This window comes from Petaurus breviceps, unplaced genomic scaffold (genome assembly GCF_028583685.1).
Source record: "Petaurus breviceps papuanus isolate PSGF00001 unplaced genomic scaffold, PetGlider_PUasm1.0 90743, whole genome shotgun sequence".
Taxonomy (NCBI): Eukaryota; Metazoa; Chordata; class Mammalia; order Diprotodontia; family Petauridae; genus Petaurus; species Petaurus breviceps.
In genome coordinates, this window is record NW_027187332.1 from 147,403 (window position 1) to 170,755 (window position 23,353).

The 23,353-nt window shown below is 35.5% G+C and overlaps 1 pseudogene; it reads right to left on the bottom strand.

Moving 5' to 3' along the window:
• Window positions 1-8,641: 8,641 nt before the first annotated feature.
• On the bottom strand, window positions 8,642-9,732 carry LOC138145617 (uncharacterized protein NKAPD1 pseudogene; annotated as a pseudogene).
• Window positions 9,733-23,353: the final 13,621 nt, after the last annotated feature.

Here is a 23,353-nt window from a genome sequence, read left to right on the forward strand (position 1 = left end):
TTTTAACTTTGTCTGAGACCAAGATTACTAACCCTGCTTTTTTAGGTAATAAATTATACTCTTGATTTTTTTATGTTTTTGTGTATCTCTCATTTTTATAACTTTTCCTGAAAGCAAAATACTGTTGAATTCCAATTTTAATACATTCTCTATATCTGCCCTATAGGTAAATCAATCCCATTAACATTTTAAACTACAATTACTTAGTATATATTTTCTCTCATTATCCTCACTGTATTCTTATTCTTCCTCTTTTCTCCACTTTACTGCACCCATCCATCCAAGAATGCCTCCCTTAACCTCTATGCTGTTCCCTTGTTAACTGATTCCCTGTTAGGGTAGGGTTTCAACACTATCCAGCCTTCCCATTACTAGCTTATTCTGCATCTTTCCCCCCTCTTCCCTTTTTGGCCTCAATTGTATCAGACAATTGCTCTTTTTCTGTCTCTCCCTACACCATTTAATTTTTCTGGACTTGTTCCATTATACTTGGCTCAGTCCAAGTCATATTTTCATACTACCTATGTAAAAATTACAATAATAAAATAACTGATAATATTGTCTTCTTTTCTTTTCTAAATTAAATCTTATGTTTCCTTTTAGTTTACATCATTCACTTCCACAAGATTTTGAGCTACAAATTTTCTCCCAGTCTTTCCCCTACCCACCACCCCAAAATAGCGATGTCATTGCATACCCTTTTCCCAATCTGTTCTCTGCCATATTTTTCCCCATTTCCCCTCTGACTTTCCAGTAGGGCACGATGTATCTCTATACCCCAGTGCATGTACATCATATTTCCCAGTTGTATATAAAAAATAATATTTTTTAAACATTTTATTTTACAAATTTAATTCCAGATTCTTTCCCTTCCTCCTTCATCACCCACCCTTATTGGGAAGATAAGCTATTCAGTATAGGCTGTACATATGTAGCTACACAAAACATTTCCACAGTGGATTTTTGTGAAAGACTGACTGTATTTCCCTCTATCCTATCCCGACCCCCACTTGTTCTATTCTCTACTTTGACCCTGTCCCTTTTCAAAAGGGTGGGATTCCAACTTCCCTCCCCCCAAACATGCCCTCCCTTCCATCATCTCCCCTCTCATCCCATTCACCCCTATTTTCCTGTAGGGCAAGATACCTATTTAATGTGAATGTCATTCTCTCCTTAAACAAAATTCAATGAGAGTAAGTTTGACTCGTTCCCTTTTGCCTTTCTGTTCTTCCCCTCCACTGTAACAGTTTTCCCTTGCCTCTTTTATATGGGATAATTTATCCCATTCTGTCTCTCCCCATCTACTCTCATTATATTCCTCTCTCACCTCTCAATTTCACCTTTTAAGTATCATCCCTTCCCATTCAATTCATCTTGTGCCTTCTATCTATGTATACCTGTGCACATATATGTACATATACACTCACATATGTATTCATACACCCATACAACCTCCTATATAGACATATATATATATACACATATATAAATATTCCCATAAACTATTCCCATGCTGAGAAAAGTTTCATAAGTTATAATTATCATTTTTCCATGTAGGCATGTACATAGGTTTACTTTGATAAGTTCCTTATGATTTCTTTTCCCTGTTTACCTTCTCATGTTTCTATTACTTCTTGTATCTGAATGTCATATTTCCTATTTGACTCTGGTTTTTTCATCAAAAATGCTTAAAATTTCTCTATTTTATTGAATGAATAAAATTTCCCCTGAAACATGATACTCAGTTTTGCTGGGTAGGTGATTCTTGTTGTTATACCCAGGTTCTGTGACCTCCAGTATATAATATTCCAAGTCCTTTGGTCCCTCAGTGTAGAAGCTGCCAGATCCTCTGTTATCCTGATTGTGTTTCCACAATATTCAAATTGTTTCTTCTTGGCTGCTTGTAAGTATTTTCTCCTTTATCTGGGAATTCTCGAGGAAAATTGCCTTGATATTCTAGAACCAGAGTGCAAAATAGAAATTGAAAGAATTCACCTCTTGCCTCTTGAAAAAGATCACAAAAAGAAAACTTCTGGTAATATCATAGCCACATTCCAGAATTCCTGAGTCCAGGAGAAAATATTACAAGCAGCCAGGAAGAAACAATTTGAGAGTTGTGGAAACACAGGATAACACAAGATCTAGCAGTTTCAACATTAAGGGATCAAAGTGCTTGGAATATGATATTCTGAAAGTCAAAGTCCAGCAATACTGAGTATAATGCTTCAAGGTAAGATATTGTCATTCAAAGAAATAGAGGACATTCAGGCATTCTTGATGAAAAAACAACAACAGACCTGAACAGAAAATTTGACTTTCAAATTCAAGAAGCAAGAGAAGCATGAGAAGGTAAACAGGAAAAAGACATCACAAGAAACTTATTAAAGTTTATTTGTTTACATGCCTACATGGAAAAATTATAATTGTAACTCATGAGACTTTCCTCAGTATGAAGATAGTTGAATGGAATATATATGTATGTATGTATGTATGTATGTATGTATGTATGTATGTATAGGAGGATGTGTATGCACATAAATATATATGTGAGTGTGTATATGTGTGTACATATATACATAGACAGGGGGCACAGGATGAGTTGAATATGAAAGGATGATATCTACAAAGTAAAATTGAGATGTGAAAGAGGAATATATTGGGAGAAGGAGAAAGGGAAAGACAGAATAGGATAAATTATCTCATATAAAAGAGGCAAGAGAAAACTGTTACAATGAAGGGGAAGAGGAGGGTGAAAGGGAATGGGTCAACCTTATTTTCGTTGAATTTGGCTTAAGCAGGCTTAAGGATACCACTCAATTGGACATCATACCCTGCAGGAAAGTTGGAGGGAAGAGGATTAATGGGGGGGGGTGATAGAAGGGAGGGCAGTTTGGGGTAAAGGGTAGTTAAAAGCAAAAACTTCTGAAAAGGCACAGGGTCAAGGGAAAAAAAATAGAATAAGTGGGGGGGTGCAGGATAAGATAGAGGGAAATTTAGTTATTTTTTCACAATGCAAGTACTATGAAAATGATTTGGGTAACTACACATATACAACCTATATTGAATTTCATGTCCTCCCAGTGGGAGGATACTTGAATAAAGAATATAATAAAAATATAGAATACTTGAGTTCAAATTCTGCCTAACATTCTTACTGATCATGCAGGCTTCAAGAAATCAAACTTTTCTGTCTCAGTTTACTGATTCCTAACAGAAGGAAAATAATATCACTCAACTCCCAGGGTTGTTCTGAATACCAAATGAGATGAAATTTGGAAAACCCTATGTAAACCACAAAATACTATATAAATGTTTTTAATTTTTAATTTACCCCTACAGTATTCCAAAAAAAGTTATTAATCAGGGCATTAATATTTGGGCATATAAATGCAATTAAACTCACTGTCACAAATACTCTGAGTAATTCTTGTTTAAGGGAACGAGTAATAGATCCAAAGAGGCTGAGGGACTACATTTATATTTCCTTAGCATAACTATTCCATGGTACATTGGCAATGAGAATGAGTTTCTTGAGAATTCAATTGACAATTTAAAAAAATGAAAATAAGGTTTTAAGCAAATCATTTAAATTAGGTAACCTGTGATAGTATTTTGAAGCCCAGGGAAGAATATACAAAAGGGGTTTTAAAAATATGGAGAAAAAGCAAGTTCATTGAAAAAAAAACAACTTTTTTTTACATGATACTCTAGTCCTCACTCACATGAAGTTTAATCTGTAATTTAAGGATGTAGTTAAATATAGGAAGAAAAAGTTCAATAAGAGGAAATTTTCTCATAGATTATGGAAATTCTGTCAAGAAGTGAGGCATTTGCTCCGTGTTGACTGTAGCATGTGACAACAGTCCCTCTGTCACACCTGCTTTTTCTTCTCAGTACAACACATAAAGTTTCCTTGAAAGCCATTCATGCTCTTCAAATTATGAGAGACAGTTCCTGTTTGAAGCTCAGGTGCACAATTTCATCTATTATCCATCATCTAGATAAGAGCAATCGCTTCTCAAAAACAATCCTTTTTCTCAAAAACATATAATTCTACTTATACAAAGCTCCTTGCACCATTCACTCATTTCTCAGATGTGGATTTATTAAAACTGACAAGAGATGACATTATATAAAGTTGTGGTTTGACAAGTTGAATTCATCTCTATATTGCCTCTATATCAAGCAGCTGATACACAATCTCAAAACTTTGAATTTGCTTCAGGAAGTTAAGCTCCTTTTTATAGGAGATGTGAGGTCTTTTGAATCCTAAATCATAATTGTGTCAGCCAGGAGAAATGTAGATGAATGAAAGAACAGCAATGAAGTAGTATATGTTTTGCATTCAGAAGCTAGTATTAGTATGTTAGTATTTATTGATTTTAAAGTCTAAGAGGATAAAATGGAAGAAGAGTTCTTTGAGTCAAAGGTGTATTACTCACACCCAGTTGAGTTGCAAATGATCAAAACTAAACGTAACTATGAATTTGGTGAAGAAAAAAATTATACACCATGACTTTTAGAAAAAAAAAGAAAATCTTTAATGAATATGTAGCTATTTGGTTATTTCTTATATTTTTGTAGCAGCAAGCACCCCAATATCCTCAGGGTGGCCACCAACTCATTTTCTGAGGTCTGCTTTTTTAAAAAGCAATTGGGGTTAAGTGAATTGCTCAAGGTTACACAGCCAGTGTGTGTGTGTGTGTGTGTGTGTGTGTGTGCGTGTGTGTGTGTGTGAACTATCTGAGGCCGGAACTGATCCCAGATCTCCCAACTCTGGGGCTGGTGCTCTTACTCACTGTGCCACCTGGCCTCCCCTAGATCTGATTTTCTAAAGGAAAGCAACTCAAAATGGGTTAAAAATCTTGCTTTAATCAATCAAACATATCATTTACCTAGTTAGGGGGAAAAAGTCAGCACCCCAAACTTTAGAGTATAAAGAGAGCAGTTACAAGAAAACAGAAAAACATATCAAGTAGACAGGCCTCCAACTGTCTTGACCATTACATCCATACCTAGTCAGTTACCAGAGAGGGAAGCATCAACATCTGGGTTTTAAAAGCCAGGGGTCTCTCAACAGCTGCCCAGAGTCTCATCTGGTCAAATCACACAACACTTCTCAAAGCAAGACCCAAAACAAAGTCTCACATCAGGGATTATATAGCCTTCTCCTGGGTCAGAGAATGTTGCAACCTTTTTGACCCACTGCCCAATCACAAAGCACCAAGGTGTGGGTGTTCCTGAAAAACAAGCCTCCCACCACAGGCTCCAGGTGCACTTAACCTAGGGGCAGGGAAGATCTTAAAAATTTACATTCCTATAACATTTGGGCCCAAGATCTTTCATGTCCATAGCATAGGCAATTTACATTTGAATTAACAAGATACAAGAGGGAACTAGCCATTACCAAAGTGGCCACAGGCCTTAAACAAATACAAAGTACATTCAGGTGCATCTCTTCAATCCAAAACAAAAAAAATGTCCAAATAAAGTTCTCTTGTGCTGAGGGGGATGTCCTTGAGGTCCTTACTTGAACTAAACTGCCAAACATTCAAACTCTGCTTCAGAGGGCTCAACTCTGATGGGCTGGCCACATTGTTTGATGCAAAATGCATGCTTGCTAAAAAGACTATTTTATGGAGAACTCATACAGGGCAAGTATTCACATGGTGCTCAGAAGAAGTAATATAAGAAACTCTCAAGGTCCCTCTCAAGAACTTTGGAATTTATTGGGATTATGTGACATGGAAGAGGTTGGCACAAGACCACTCTGTATGGTGTGCCCACATCAGAGAAAGTGGTGTGCTCTATGAGCAAAGTAGAATTGAAACAGCTCAAAAGAAATTCAGGATGCCCAAATTTAGAGTAGCCATGTCAATATTCACATGAAATATCTGGGCCCAACCTGTGGTAGAGTATCCCGACCTTGCATTGGTCTCATCAGCCACAGTTTGACACATTGAAACTTGACTCTAGGATACTGATGTTTTTTTGGTCTTCTTCAAGAATGAAGGACAACAACCAACAACCAGCTTCTTCCCTTAATGTGGGATTTTTATGGATAGGACATTGGCAAGTCAGGTTTTCTTTTCCCCAAATATAGTCTTTCATGCATTATAACATTTTATACTTTATCCAGTATATATGTTAATTCTCTTTTATCCAATGTAATAAATAGTTCATGATACAATGTCGATCTGAGCAAATAAATCTGGATTGCAAATGTTCTACTGAATATATTCATAGCTTACTATTCAGTGCAGACAATCTCTCTTTTTTTTTTAAAGTGAAATTTCTTTATTTGGAATTTTGGAATTCCAGATCATATTACATTATTTATTTGATAATTATGACTCCCCCCACCCTGGTCTTAATTACTTTATTAAAAAAAAATCCTACCTCAGTGTTTAAGCTACCCTGAGCCTTTCACTTGGAGACTGTAAGTACTTTAGAAGCCAAGTAAGACTAGAAAAGGAAAGTTTGGAGTTTAGAAGGTAGTAGAGAACAAAGATAGCCCTTTTGCTCCCATATACCCACATACAAGTAATTAGAGTAAACATGACCAAAAATAAAAACCTGGCTGCAGTGAAGACACATTGACTAGAAAAGGAGGTGGAGCTGCTAGCATGAGAAAAGGCTCTTGGCTCATGTGACAGTACAAACTTCTAGAGACTCCCCTAACCTGTAAAGTGCTTAGAATAAACTTGATGCAAAAAACAATGTTGAAAAAAAGGCATGAAAACAATACTAGTTAGGATCCTATTTCGTAGAGGACCACAGAAAATACTGTTTGCTTTAAGTTAAGAGATTGTCATTTTAGAATCTCTCCTACCTCTAAAATCCCTACCAAGTAATAGGCCTTCACTTCAAAAACTTCCTGATAAAAACTGGCATTTAGTGGTAGTTGGCTAAGAGTACATAAACTGGAGCCAGAAGAGTTAGTAAGTCATATAGATGTCCAAAAAAGGTAGCACCTATTGGCTAACCAGTGGATGGAGGGCTTCTGCCCAAAGATGTATTTGAAGGTTAATTCTGTAGACTGTAGAATCCTATTTTGTACGGAGTCTTTTAGAAGTAATTCATAACTACAGAATCTTAGGTATTATGTGGAAACTTAATTATATTGTATCATTGTACGGGGTCTCCCGTTACTTTGCCCTTTGTTGTCTATAATACTCCCAGAGAGGTCAGTATTATTCCCATTTTAGGCACGAGAGGTTAAATGACTTGTTTAGGACCTCACAAATATAGTTGATAATGGCAGAACCAGAATTAGGCTTACTTTTTAGTTCTCAGACCATCATGTAACAGCTATATAACACCTTCAGTCAGAAGTATTTCTTCTCTTCTAATTGAGGCAAAGTTTAGCTATATCCATTAAATCACAGAATTTTGCGGGTGAAAAGTATATTCTACATTACCCCTGCTCCTAACCATACCCCCAAAGGAACTTTGGGACCTTATTTAAAACACCAGTAGGTCCCAATTGAACAAAATTAAATAGGCCAACTTTCTTTGCTGGGGTTGGGGGTTATTTTGAGTCCCATGAAGGCTGGGAAGAGGCAAATATGTCCCTTAGAGACCTACATTATTTTGCAACTGACCTGACTTTCTAGTTAGAGGTGAAATCTGGAATTCATTTACAGACATGGAGACAAAAACAAGGAAAGACAAGACTATTTAAATGATATCTGTAATCAGTGTCCTGAATCCAGTTCAGTGCACGCAGCATGGTCAGATCCTAATCTGGACTAGTTTGAACATTCAAACTAAGGCCATCTTAAATAGCCAAATGAAATAACTTCACATACAATTAAATTCAGGCAAAATTTATAAGTATGCTGGGAGACTTTTACTTCCTGATTCAGACTTAGGCTCAGGGGCCATAAGGAATGCATGTTTATGGACATTACCCAGTGGGGGAAATGTACCAAGAGAGCCCCACTCCCTTCTGGTGACAGCTGCCTGTAGTTTTTATTGCAAGGGGAAAAAGGCTCATTCCTGTGCCCATTTCCTCAAGTATACTGGGCCAGCCAGAATAGGACTAAATGTTCAATATTAAAATCAAACTGGGGTCTAGATATACATATCTAAAGTTCAAAGGCACCAAGGCTGAGAATGAAGAGCCAGGTATGACACCTGCTGTAAGGAAGGTCAGAGGAAGATGATCTGGAGTGATTAAACAATAAGGCCCCACAACGATTTCCTTGTTGAGTTCTTTGGGGTCATACCACCAGCACATGGGGCTAGTCAACAAAGGAAAGTCAGCTCTCCACACTGTCCTCTTGGGCTTAAACACTTGCTTTCCCCAAACTGAGCATTTTAGTGCAAGTTCCCAGATTACTGGCTTCTGTTTGCTCTGATTTGGGGAATAGTGTGCATGAGACTTGTGGCTAATTACAAAAAGTAATCTCTTCAAGAAACCTTCATTACAAAAACTAACAACAGCTTCCCCATTACCAATAAAAGGGGATCAAGTTTAAGAGGCTCAAATAGGAGAAAAATCCATCAGTTAGGATTCAGGTGTCACAAGGTAGCTCTCACCACTTGCACCACTTGTTCTAACAAGAGAGGGCCCCTGTCACACCCATCAAGTTTAAGGGGTCAACTGGGAAACCTGGAGGGCAAAGCCTCCCTCCATTTAATCCTTCTCAGAGCTCTCATCTGTCTTTTCATCTGTGGCCACCTTCAAGTTCTTCCTGTTGCTGGTTCTCTCTTGTACCTCACTCTTCCTTTGTTGGGGGTGATGTGACCTTTCTGATCCTTTTTCCTTTTGGTTTTCTTAGCATCTTTTTCCTCACTTTCCTCAGAACTACTGGATGCTGAATCATCTGGGTGAGAAGAATCACTTTCTGACTCTGAGAAATAGGTTTCTTTGGAGCCTTTTACCTTGATTTTTTCTTCCACTTATGTGATTGTTTCTCTTTCCTAGCACTGGAAACCTGAGTTTCTCCTGAGCATTCACTTGAGGAATCTGCAGCTCTATCTGTGATATCCTTTTTTTCTTTTCTTTTGTTTTTTTGGTGACAGTTTTTTTTTGCTTTTTTTGGTGGCATTTCTTTGACCTCTTACGTTTATGGGATTCGTGAGTAGATGACTTTTCCTGAGGAGGTGTGTTTCTTCCATTAATATGATCTTGCTGATCAGTGTCTGTGTCAAATTCCTAGGGCTATAGTTCTTTATATCACTGTGACCCCACCTGTCTGGCATGTTGGCCTCATAATTATATAGCTTTCTGTTCCAGGATCAAGTCCTAAGCAAATCATCTTCAAACGTCCCAGGAATTGCTTGCTTTGTCCTCCAGTAGACTCGATGGCTTTCTTCATCAAAACCATGACTTAACATTCGGCTCGAGCTCCTGGGTAATATTCTCCTTTGTGTCCCCCGATAAGCACCTTCTATCTGTTTCTCCAGTTCTCTTATCTTCCACATATCTGTCTCTTCCTGAATCTTATTGTGGGCATCTGTGTGCTGAATAACATTTCTCAGAAGGACTTTCCCCAGAGGGATCTGGGACATTCTTTAACCGTGACCTCCAGCATCCCGGGGCAGACAAGGGAGGGGAGAGCCTTGGGCCATTGACAATCTCTCTTTTAGTAAATAAGGGCATTGTTCATTTGTATGGAAGGACTAAACATACATACATACAAACATATAATTGCTATTCTTTTTTTTTATTTCATGGATGTTGTCTTGATTGCTGACTGAAAGCTATTTATCCATTTGTCAACATTTTATTAGTGTCTCTTTTTGTTTTCTTAAATTTTCTCCTAAAGTAAGTGTAAACAATTTTATTGAATTCTTCTTCCCCACTTAATCATATAGTCTGATTATTTTCTAATTAAATATCCTGTTTTCCTAAACATAAAATTGGTCACAGTCATTTCCCATATGAAAATAAGTAAATTTCTGTATGAGTAATTTTTTTTCCAATTCAGTGACATAGATGAAATAGAAACCCATGAAAAGTTAATGTATTACATCAAATTATGTTACATTATCTCTGATAGAAACAAATAGAGCTAATTTTGACTTGAAAAATCACAGTAGTTAATTAAGAGAATGTTAAATTGTGGCAAAGGTCTTAAGCTATGGTATTTTTATTATGTGCATCTCCTAAATATTGTTTTCTTAGGTGACTGACAAAAAAGTCTTCTACTAGCATTTTTCAGCTTTAAAAATGTTTTTAAATGACTGTTGCTTTTAAATATATTCTATGTATCTTACAGCAAGACACTTAACCTCGTTATTCCTGTTTTCTCATACAAAAAATGAGATGGAAATATATGACCACTGAATTTTGGTTTCAACTCTAATATGATACATGCAAATTTACCTTGATTCATCTTTTTAAAAAATATTATTACATTCTTCAAAATATTAGCATTTTGAACAATATGAACATTAAAATAATTATATAATCCTTAAAATAAACACATACACATATGCAGCATGCAGTGTTTATGTAGAGATTATTTTCCCCTACAAATTGTTCAATGGAAAGATTTGAATTAAAATACAATACTAGTAAACTGACCCACTTAAATAGTAGATAACATGATATAGTATAAATAATTCTTGAAGAGTTTATCTCAACATTAATTCCTTGACCCTTACTAATATGTTATAATGAAGAGCAAACTGTTTGACTTTTGAGAGTCTCTGTTTTCTACCTATAAATAGGAAATAAAAATCCCTGTAAAATTGATGAGCTTATTGAGAACAGGGAATATCTATTGTCTTTTTTGTGTCCTTATTTAATACAATATCTAACATTGTGGCAAAGTGCTTAATAAATGCTTATTGAATGATTGACTCTAGGGCTGTTGTGACAAGTGAATGACATGATGTACGTAAAACAACTTAAAGTGAAATATAAACTTTGCAGTGAAATATAAATGACATCTGGTAATATTTAAATACTCATAGGTTAAAAGTAATAATCTTGGCACTTGCTCTTGCTATATGACCAAGTGACCATCTTTCCCAGTCATATATTTCTTTAATATTTCATTCTATGGTTTTATGTGATTTAAAATGATTTAATATATGAGGTGCTTTGAACTACAGCTCAAAGACAAGCTGGTTTCAAGTCCTGCATCTGATATACAAAAAATTTAATCTTGAGTAAACCTTTAAGATTAACAGTTGCAAAGAAAGTAATATATTACATCAGAAGAAGATATTTCCATAAATACTGATGAAAACCTGATCTAGACAAAAATGAGTGTGTATATGTATTTGTGTGTTTAATACTACTTTGCTCAATTGTTTATTTGCAATATAAGCATGTTACATATACTTATATGTAGATATTATTTGTAATATATTTGTAATATGTCTATTCAGGTCTATCACACTTTTCTCCACTCTCCTTTGATCAATAAATTGAAACTTTAAATATAAAGAGAATGTGAGAATCAAAATTTTGCATTCATATGCAATTAGAAGAAAAAATATCAAAGCAAAAATCATGAGAGAAATTTAGTGTCATTGAATCACATAATGGTAAGGAATCTCAAAACTATAAACATTGATCAATTTCCCAGTGCAATTCATCCTACTATCCTCGTAAAAAAATTCTGGTGCCAATTCTTCATTCATCTATTGAATAAAATAAATGAGCCACCTCTGTGGACTATAATACATTTCTAAAGCATTGTTTATATACCTAAATGTTACCTTTATGAAAAGGAGATAGAAATAAGTACTGGACCTATGATTTTAGTAGAATAGGGGTATCTTAGGTAAGTAAATTCCTATCCTAGACAAGCATGGTCATTGCAACTCAGGATCTTAGAGAACTTTCAAGAGTACTGATAAGTTATATAACTTACACAAGGACATGGTCAATATGTGTCCAAATCAGGCCTTGAACACTGACCTTCTTATTTTGAAGGGAAATTGTCTGTTATACTATGCTCTTTCATGTTTGAGAGAGGTTTTTTTTGTCAGAATTTAAAAGAACTTGAAATCTCCTTGTTCAATCCATTTTTGAAGAATTAATTGTCTTTATGTTGTTCTGAAGAATTTGCCAGGCAGTCTTTGCTTCAAGTTCTTTATTTGAAGATAATTTATTAACTTTTGAGATAGTCCATTCATTTTAATGAACAGGTTTGTTATGAAATTACTCCTCATATTGAGCAAAAATCTGTAGCCTTGTAATTTCTGCCTTTGGTCTTAGTTCTGCTTTCTTTGGTAACTCAGGAAGAATCACATATTTCCCTGTCTCTTTCTACCCAAAAAGTTTACATTTCAAATAAATAAGATACCATTCATGTCTCTATAAAATACTTCTTCAGGATAATACACTTCATTACTTCAAATTATACTCAAATTACATGGTTTCTCCTCTGCTTGCCTTCTGTTTGAACTTCTATGTAAGATCACAGAAATCTTATTGGATCTCTAAGGATATCACCATAGAATCAATAGATTAGAATATATTTTCTTTTTTTTTTAAGGCACTTGGGGTTAAGTAACTTGATCAAGGTTACACGGCCAGTTATTTCTGAGTGTGGTGCTAAGTATCTGAGCCCAGATTCGATCCCTAGGTCATCCCGACACTGGGACCGGTGCTCTTACTTTCTGTGCTACCTCGACTCCCCTAGAATATATATTCTAATAGATATTTTGATATTTCAGAACATATTTTATGTTTCCTAACAAAATTCTCAGTTTAAATATTTCACAAATAACACTGGAGTATATAATCTTTTAATTTCCACAGCAGCCTAGCAGTATTGTAGTCTGAATCGATGTTTAATAAATATTTTTTGAACTTAGCAAAACTGAATCAAATTCAATAGACTTGAACTAAACTGAATTATATTAGGTTGAATCATATTTTAGGAAAAATAGAAAGTATTTTTTGACTTTTAAATACATTTATTCAATTTAATTTTTTAAAAATAAATTTATTCAATTAAATTTATTTAAAATAAATTTATAAAAATAAAAAAAACCTTACATATACAGAATCATATTTTTAAAGCTGAATGGGACTTTAGAGACCATACAATACAAGATACTTATTTTACAGATGACGAAATTGAATCCTAGAGTCTTAGTGACTTACTCAAGGTCAGCCAGCAAATGCTATAGACAGAATTTGAACTTAGTTCCTCTGATTTCAAAACATCCAAAGTTTCATCCATTGACATTGTAATGACCTTGTATATCTTTTATATTTACTTTTACGTGTGTATATTGCATTCTTCCCTCCATCTCCCTTTTTTCTCCACTCCCACCTCTCCCCAGTTAAAGATAATTTTCTTGAAGGCAAGAACTGTTTTGTTTCTCTTTTTATTCTCCAATTCCTAACATAGTGTCTTTCACATAATAGAAAGTTAACAAAAGCTTATTAAATTGAATAGAATAAAGGTGCACTCTGCTACATGTCATCTAGCTGCCTCAACTCCTCATTAACTGTTAATGCAATCAGTTTGCTGTTTATGTTTTAATCCAAGAAATTGCTAAGAATATTGAAAGAATACAGTCAAACAGAACTCTAAATATACTGTTAAATAGTCACCTCGAGGTTGACATTAGTTTACATATCTTTATATATATATATATATATGTATCTTTATCCATGTCCACATGTATGTATACCTGTGTGAACAGCCACCCTGGGGACTCTGGGGTGCTTGCTGCTACAACTGGCCTCATGTCAGGATGACCTGGGGATTGAATCTGGGTTCAGATACTTAGCACCACACCCAGAAATAACTGGCCGTGTAACCTTGAGCGAGTTACTTAACTCCAATTACTTAAAACGAAATCAGCAGTATGCTCCCAGAAAAATCTAGAAAACCTTATATGAGCTAGTAAAAAGTGAAATATACTATATATGGAGTAACAGCCATACTGTTAGATGTTCAATAGTGAATGACTTATCAATTCTCAGTAATACAATGATCCAAGATAAGTCTGAAAGACTTATGATGAAAAAATGCTATACATTCCCAATTAGAAAAATGATGGTGTCTGAATTCAGATGGAAACATACTTTTTTTTAACCTTATTTTTCTTGAGTTTTTTTGTCTGTTTTCTTTCACATCAAGACTATTATGGAAATTTTTTCCATGACTATGCATAATCTATATCAAATTGCTAGCATTCTCAATAGGTGGTCATGGTGGTGGTGGGGGAGGAAATAAGGGAGATAAATTGGAAGTCAAAATTTTAAGAATGAATGTTAAAGATTGTTTTGGGGGAAGATGGTGGAGTAGGTCAGAAAATTCCAAGCTCTGAAGATTTTTTCCCTCAAAAGAGTTAAAATAGCACCTTGGGGTGAACAAAGTGTTAGTAGACGTAAATAGGAATAAGGTCATAATGAGATCCTTCCAAGGAAAATTTGAGATCAGGAGAAAAATCCCAGGATAGCACCTGTGTAGAAACACCTACAGGCTAGGTTTCACTTTAACAGCAAGCAACAAGTTTCTTAAAGCAATAAATGACAAACCGTGGGGTCAGTTGGCTTGAGAGGCTGCCTTGATGTCAGTCATGCCAACTTTCACCCATGGATACTGAGGATACTTGGGCAACTGAGTCTGGGAAAATCAAGGGAACCTCTGCTGAAAAGGAACACCATACCTAGCTTTTCTGCAAAGAGAAGAAAGGGTGAGAAGGAACCCGTACACATCTAGTGAGTGCAGAAACCATGTAGTAGAAACCTCCTGGCTGTGGGCACTTATAGGAAGTTGGAAGTTGAGCTTTGACTTCAGGCTGGAGGGAAGAACTGAAGATCTGGGGCAAGAGACATCATTTCCCACACCCTAGGGCTAGAGGTGATTACAAATAATTAAGTTATCACCCCAAAAAATTGCACGCTAAAGAGAAAAAATCCAACCATAGAGTACTATTATGGCAATAGAAAAGACCAGGGTTCATCTTCAGGGGAGAATATTGATGCCTAGAAAGATTTTATAGAATGGGGAGGCTCGATGGCAGTGAATAAAGCACCAGCCCTCGAGTCAAGATTCCTCCTGAGTTCTAATCTGACCTCAGAGTCTTAACCCTTACTTGTGACCTTGGGCAATTTGCCTTCCCCCCCTCCAAAAGTAAAACAAAATCATAGAATATCTTTTATAAAGACTTTAAAATTCAAATTACAGAAATGGAGGGAAAAAAAACTAAGAAAGAAAATCATTAATCCAAGAAAAAACAAGAAAAGTATGAAAGGAAAGTCAATCAATTGGTAAAGGAGATGCATAATTTTAAGGAAGAAAATGACACATTTAAAATCAGATCACACAAAGTGAAGCCAGTGAAATCATAAGAGATCAAGAAATGATTAAACAAAATATAAATAAGGAAAAAATAGAAGAGAAAGTGAAACATCTTATAAGAAAAGCAACAGATTTGCAGAATAGATCAAGAAGAGAAAGTATAAAAATGGATGGATTAACTGAAAGTTATGATAAAAAAAATCTTGATACAATAAAACAAGAACAAAATTAAAGAAAATTGTCCTGAAGCATTAGAACAAGTGGGAAAAGTAGAAATAGAAAAAAAATCTATTGATCACCACTTACAAGAGATCCTGTGAGGAAAACTCATAGGAATATCATAGATAAGGAAAAACATTAAAAGCATCAAGATTAATACAATTTATATGTGATGGTGCCAAAATTAGAATTAAAGAAGACCTAACATCAGAAAAATTAAACAACCACATGTCTTGGAACACAGCATTTCAAAGAGCAAAATAACTGAGGCTTGGTCCAAAAATATCATACCCTTCAAAGTTAAATATTATCCTGAACAAAAAAAAATGTCCATTTAATGTCCTCAGACTATCAAGACTTTGTTTTTTAAAAAAAAGATCCTGAACTTAATAGACAATTAGATATACAAGTACCAATGGAAATATTAGGTACATAAAAAATACTGATTAAAAGGTTTCATAAGGACAGATTGTTTACTTTTTATACATGTGAAATATATGTATAAGATTCTTATTAATGATTGGGTCGTTCAAAAGAAAGACTAGACAAAACGTGGGCATGAGTTGAATATAAAAAGTAAAACCATTTAAGAACAGCTAAAAAGAGTAATTGTTTTATACAAATGAGGTCCAAGAGGAAGAATTAATACATAATTATATGGGGAGGAGTGCCGCTAGTTCTGCTATCCTGCTTTCATTGGGAATGGGTTTAGGATGGAGCAATACATACATATTTAGAAGAGCATAAAAGTTTTCTAAATTCTGAAGCAATAAAATGGTAGGGTCACAGGGAGGGGAGAGAGGACAAGGGAAGGATCTTTAGAGGAGAGGGGGAGGGAATTGGTAAATAGGGGTATAGAAGGCTGTTTACATTTATGGCAATCAGAGAATAGGGGAGGGATCCTTGGAGGCAGGTAGGCAATTAATAGGAGGACAAATAATTGGTAAAAATAAAGTAGTGGAGGCAGGAGGGATAGGAAACAAGAGATATGCACATACATGGAAACAAAGATGAGGAGCAGAATAGATTTGGGAAAGTATATGTAAACAGTGACTGTTCAATGTTTCTGCTGCTAGGTCTTGTGCTAGTCTTTTAATGGTGGCACCATCATATTTAAATTGTTTTAATCTTGATGCTTTTGATAGTTTTTCCTTGAATTGAGGATTTTGGAAGTTGACTATGATATTCCTATGAGTTTTCCTCATAGGATGTCTTTTAAGTGGTCATCAATGGATTTTTTGTTTGTTTGTTTGTTTTTATTTCTACTTCCCACCCTTGTTCTAATGCTTCTGGACATTTTTCTTTAATTGTTTCTTCTATTATTTTATCAAGATTCATTTTTTTTATCATAACTTTCAGTTAGTCCAATTATTTCTATATTTTTCTCTTCTTGATCTTTTCACCAAGCCTTTAGTTTTTCTTATAAGATGTTTCACTTTCTCTTCTATCTATCTCATTATTCATATTTTGTTTAATAATTTCTTCTTCTCATAATTTCACCAGTTTCAGTTTGCCCAGTTCTAATTTTCAGGGTGTCATTTTCTTCCTTAAGATTCTGCATATCCTTTTCTAGTTGGGTGACTTCCCTTTCATATCCTTATTGTTTTTCTTGGATTATTCTTACTTTTTTTTATTTTTCCTTCATATCTGTCATTTGAGTTTAAAGCCTTTTTTAAAGTCTTCTATAAATTCTTATTGGGCAGGTGACCATTTGGTATTACTTTTTGGGGGTTTCTTCACTTAATTTAGTACTACCTTTCAGTTGTAGTTAAAATGATTTTGATATCTGCCCTGCTGCCACACTTGCTCCAGTTTTAAGGACATGAAAGCTATATTGATTATCACTAATCTACTTAGATCTGGTTTCAGCTTCTTTGTGTTTTTGTTTCCCCCATTGAAATAAAATGAAAGTAACTTGAAGGCAGGGATGTTCTTTTTGTATTTATATTCCCAATGCTTATTAGAATGCCTGATGCAAATAAGGGCTTAATAGAGGTTTTATTTTGTTTTCCCAAAAAGTTTTTGATTTTTAATTAATATTTTATTTTCCTCGAGTTACATGCAAAAACAATTTCTTTTTCAAAATTTTATTTTTGACTCAAACACCAGAACACAAACACAGAATTGAGAAAAGAAACAAAAAACATACTATAAACTTAAATATTGGAACTTAAATACAAAATTGGAAAGGAAAAAAATGTCATGTGCATAGCAGAACATGAGAGGATTCAAAATATGTAACAGTAAATTTTCTTTTCAAGAAAGCCTATATGATAGATAATAATCATTGTGTTGGGAATTGTCTATCTTTTCTTCCTTCTGAGTTTTCTTTTGTTCTTTGCTGTATACTTTTTTACTTTGTTCTATCTTTTCCCTCCACCAATTCCCCCCTGAAGACCACAATAATGTTTAGATAGATTTCTCCATTTCTATAAATATACAATACCCTTCCCTAATCCCCAAAAGGTTTTGGGGTTTTTTACATATATTTCTCTACAGCTATTAATTTATACATAGACATATATACATACATATATAGATATATACATTACCAAATGAATTCTACTCCTGGTCTTTGTTTCAGGTATGTTTCTCCATAGCTCTAGGTATATACATACACATACATGCATACATGCATACATACATACATGTCTTGGAACACAACATATTAAAGAGCAAAAGAACTGGGGCTCTGTCCAAAAACACTATACCCTGCAAAGTTAAGTATTAAGTTGAAGAAAAAAAAATGTATATTTGATAAATTCTCAGACTTTCAAGACTTTGTTAAAAAAAATCCTGAACTGGGGCTGCCAGGTAGCACAGCGAGTATGAGCACTGGCTCCAGTGTTGGGATGACCTGGAGATTGAATCTGGGCTCAGACACTTAGCATCCACCCAGAAACACCTGGCCATGTAACCTTGAACAAGTTACTTAACCCCAATTGCTTAAGGGCAGCCAGGTGGCTCAGCAAGTAAGAGCTCCTGCTCCAGTGTCGGGTTGACCTGGGGATCAAATGTGGGCTCAGCAAGCACCCCAGCATCCCCAGGGTGGCTGGCAACACAGGTTCTTAGATCTGCTTTGTTAAAGGAAAGCAACTCAAAATGGGTTAACAATCTTACTTTAATCAGTCAAATATGTATCATTTACCTAGTTCAGGGGAAAAAAGGTCAGCACCCTGAACTTCAGAACATACAGACAGAATTATCAAGACAGAGAAACATATCAAGTAGACAGGTTTCCAAACTGTCCTACCATTACATCCATACCAAATCAACATCTGGGTTTTTCAATGCGGGGGGGGGGGGGGGGGGGGGGGGCTCTCAACAACAGCTTCCCAGAGTCTCATCTTGATTAAATCACAGAACACTTCTCAAAGTGAGCCCCAAAGCAAAGCCTCACATCAGGGATTATATAGCCTTCTCCTAGGTCAGAAAATGTAACCACGTTCTTGACCCACTGCCCAATCACACAGCATCAAGGTGTGGGCATTCCTGAAAACCAAGCCTCCTGCCACAGGTTTCATGTGACCACATTCAGCCTATTAGGAGGCAGAGTATATTTTCAAATCTAGGAAGGTTCTCAGAGCCTCTTAAGCCTATCAAAGGGCCTAAGGGCAGGGAAGATCTTTAAATTTGCATTTCCCTTACAAATACTTAGCACCACACCCAGAAATAACTGACCATGTAACCTTGAGCAAGTTACTTAACCTGATTGCTTTAAAAAAAAATCCTGAACTTAACTGATGAGTTGACATACAGGAACCAATATAAATATAAGGTACATAAAAAAGACTGATGATAAGGAATTCATAAGGACAGGCTGTTTACTTTTTTTGTACTTAAAATTTAAATGTATGTCTAAGATTCTTATTAATAATTGGGTAGTTCATAAGAAAGATTGGGGAAAATGTGGTCATGAGTTGAATCTAAAAAGTGAAACCTTTAAGAACAGGTAAGAAGAGTTATAATTTTATAAAAATGAGGTGCAAGAGGAAGAATTGATACATAATAAATAGATGGGGAAGAGGGCTGTTCATTGGGAATGGGTGTAAGAAGGAACAATACATATATTTAAGAGTATAGAAGTCTTCTAAATTTAGAAAGAATAAAATGGTATGGACATAGGGAGTGGGGAGAGAACAAGGGAGGGATGTTTGGGGAATGGTGCGAATGGGAAAATAGGCATATAGAAGGATGTTTAGATTTTTGAGAATGGAAAGATAAGGGAGGGATCTTTTCAGGGCAGTAGGCAAGTCATAGGAGGGCAAGGTAGTGGGTAAAAAAGGTAGAGAAGGTCAGAGGGATAGGAAACAAGAGATATGCACATACATAAAAACAAAGATTGGGAGTAGAATTGGTTTGGTAATGTATATATGTATATGTCTATGAATATATTTATAACTATAGAGCAATATATCTAAAATTTATTGTGGCCTTCTGGGGGGGGGTTGGAGGGTGGAGAAAAAAAAAGAACAAAGTGAAAAAAAGTGCTCAGCAGACAGAAAAAGAAAACTCACAAGGAAGGAAAAAAAAGATGGGCAATTCTCAACACAATCATGATTATTTAACATAGAGGCTTTTTTGAAATAAAAATTGATTGTTACATATTTTGAATCCTCTCTTACATACTTCTATGCACTTGATATGCTTTTTCTTCCTTCCTACTTTGTATTTAAGTTGCAATGTTAAGTTTATGATATATATATATATATATATATATATATATATATATATATATATATATATTTCCATTCTCTATTTATGTTCTGGCATTTGAATCTAAAATAAAATTTTGGAAAAATTAAGCCATTTAGTTTGATAACTAATTTTAAATCTGTAACTAACCATATTTAAAAACAAACAGTAGATCTTGTCTGGGGGTGGGGGGGAACCAAGATGGCAGTGTAGAAGCAGGAAAACTCTTTGAGCTCCCCCCAGGTATGATTCTAAACAAATTTTAGAGCTGCAGAATCCACAGAGTGACATAAAGAAATAAATCTCCTCCTGAAGGTAGCATGGCAGACAAACATGAAGGCTCCATCACAGCATGCTGGGAACCCAGCCTAGACCCATGTGAGTCCACAGTTTTAGCCTCAGGGGAGACCTGACCAGCAATAGCTAGAGAGGACTTAGGGAGAGTGCGTCACCAGCAGCTGTTGGGGTTTCCAGAAATATCAAACCATAAATGCCAAAGACAAAGTAAAAGGTCAGTGTAGAACTCTGTTGGAACTGGGGGGGGGTAGGTGTAGTCCAACCTCTGTCCCAGACCAATAAGTGGCAGAGGAGTGGCAGACATGCAGCTGACTCCACGTGGTTGCTACAGAGCTCTTGGCCTGCAAATCATAGGGAGTCCAAGCGACCATTCAGAGGGTAATGGCCCTTCCTTTAACCAGCCTGGATTTGTGGTGGTGGTCGTGAAGTGTGTGACCAGTGAATGAGAATATGTGGTGGCTGTAGAGATGGCATCCACCTAATACCTCCAGCAGCTGCAAAAAAAACCCCAGCAATTTGGGACAAAGCTCTCCTCTCTGGAAGCATCTATCTACTGTGGCAAAAAGCTCAAAAGTCAAGTAATTGAGTGGCAACATGAGCAAGGAAAGGAAGCAAAGCAAGCACAGCAATCCAATTTTGGCTTCCTTTTTTGGGGACAAAAAGGATCAAAGCATGGAAAGGCAGTAAGACAATGAAGTCAGAACTCCTGTACCAAAAGCTTCCAAGAAAAATTTGAAGTGGTTACAGGCCATGGAGGATCTCAAGAAGGATTTTGAAAGTTAAGTAAGAGAAGTGGCAAAACAATTGGGAAGAAAAATGAGAATGATGCAAGAAAATCATGAAAGGAGTGTCAACAATCTGACTGAAGAAAACAACATCTTAAGAAATAAATGAACTCAAATGGCAAAAGAGGCCCAAAAAGCCAATGAGGAGTTGATGCCTTAAAAAGCCAAATTTGCCAGACTGAAAAAGATTTTCAAAAGCTTACTGAAGAGAATAATTCTTTCAGAATTAGATTAGAGCAAATGGAAGCTAATGACTATAAGAAATCAAAATACTATAGAACATATCCAAACAAATGAAAAAAAAAATAGAAGGCAATGTAAAATATCTCATTGGAAATACCACTGACCTGAAAAATAGATCCAGGAGAGATAATTTCAAAACTATTGGACTACGTGAAAGCCATGATCCAAAAAAATAATCTAGAAATCATCCTTCCAGAAATTCTCAAGGAAAATTGCCCTGATATTTTAGAACTAGAGGGCAAAATAGAAATTGAAAGAATTCACCAATCACTTTTTGAAAAAGATCCCAAAAAGAAGACTTCTAGGAATATTATAGCGAGGATCTGGAGTTCCCAGAACAAAGAGAAAATATTACAAAGAGCCAAGAGGAAACAATTCAAATATTTTGGAAATACAATTAGTATAACACAGGATCTAGCAGCTTCTACATTAATGGATCACAGGGCTTGGAATATCATATTCTGGAGATCAAAGGAGCTAGGATTAAAACCAAGAATCACCTACTCAGCAAAACTGAGTATATTGTTACAGGGGAAAATATGGTCATTCAATGAAGTGGAGCACTTTCAAGCATTCTTGATGAAAAATAAGGAACTTATAAAAGGTGAACTGTTTAGATGTCTACATGGAAAAAAAGATAATTGTTACTTATGAAACTTTTCTCTGTATGAAGATAGTTTAAGTGAATATAAATGTGTGTATATATACAACTATATATGTATACATATGCATACATACATACATATATAATGTCTAGAAAGGAGTATATGTGGTATTAATATATATGTGAGTGTGTGTATATATGTGTACAGGTATACATGTACAGAGGGCACAGGATCACTTGAATACGAAGGGATGATATTTTAAAGGGGAAATTGACAGGTGAAAGGGGAATATAATGAGAGCAGATAGGGAGAGACAGAATGGGGTAAATTATCTCATATAGAAAAGGCAAGGGATAACTGTTACAATGGAGCAGAAGAACAGGAAGGCAAAACGGAATGGGTGAACCGTGTTGTCACTGAATTTGGCTTAGGGAGGGAATTACATACACACTAAATTGGGTATCTTGCCTTACAGGAGAGTAGGGAGGAAGAGCATGAGAGGGGAGATGATGGAGGGGAGGACAGGTTTGGGGGAGGGTAGTTAGAAGTATATATTTTTGAAAAGGAACAGGGTCAAAATAGAGAGAAGAACAAGTGGGAGTTGGGATAGGATGGAGGGAAATAGTGTCAGTGTTTCACAATATATCCTCTATTGAAATGTTTTGTCTAGCTACACATGTACAACCTATATTGAATTGCTTATCTTTCCAGTAAGGGTGGGTAATGAGGGAGGAAGAGAAAGAATCTGGAATGTAAATTTTTAAATTGATATGTTTAAAATATTATTATTATTACTATTATAATTATTAACATGCAACTGGGAAATAAGATATACAGGCCCTGGGGTATGGAGATCTGTCTTGCCCTTGCAGAGAGTCAGAGGGGGGGTGGGGGAGTACATAGGAGAGAGCAGATTGGAGGAGTGGGTATACAGTGGGATCGCTGTTTTAGGGTGGTGGGTAGGGGAAAGATGGGGAGAAAATTTGTAACTCAAAATCTTGTGGAAATGAATGATATAAACTAAAAATAAACAAAATTTAATTAATAAAACCAATTGTAAAATTTGATTAATTTTATTACAATGTTAATAAAACAAATATGATAATAGAGTTCCCTTCTTTGCAGAGATTCGGTAATACTGGAAAGTCTATGCTTAATTCAATTATTTTTTAATCTTCCTAACTTTTCTACTTCTTTTTTACTCTTTGCTATTAGGAGTGGCTTTCTTGTAAGAGAGCTTTTGACATATATAGACAATGAAATTAACATGCAGAAG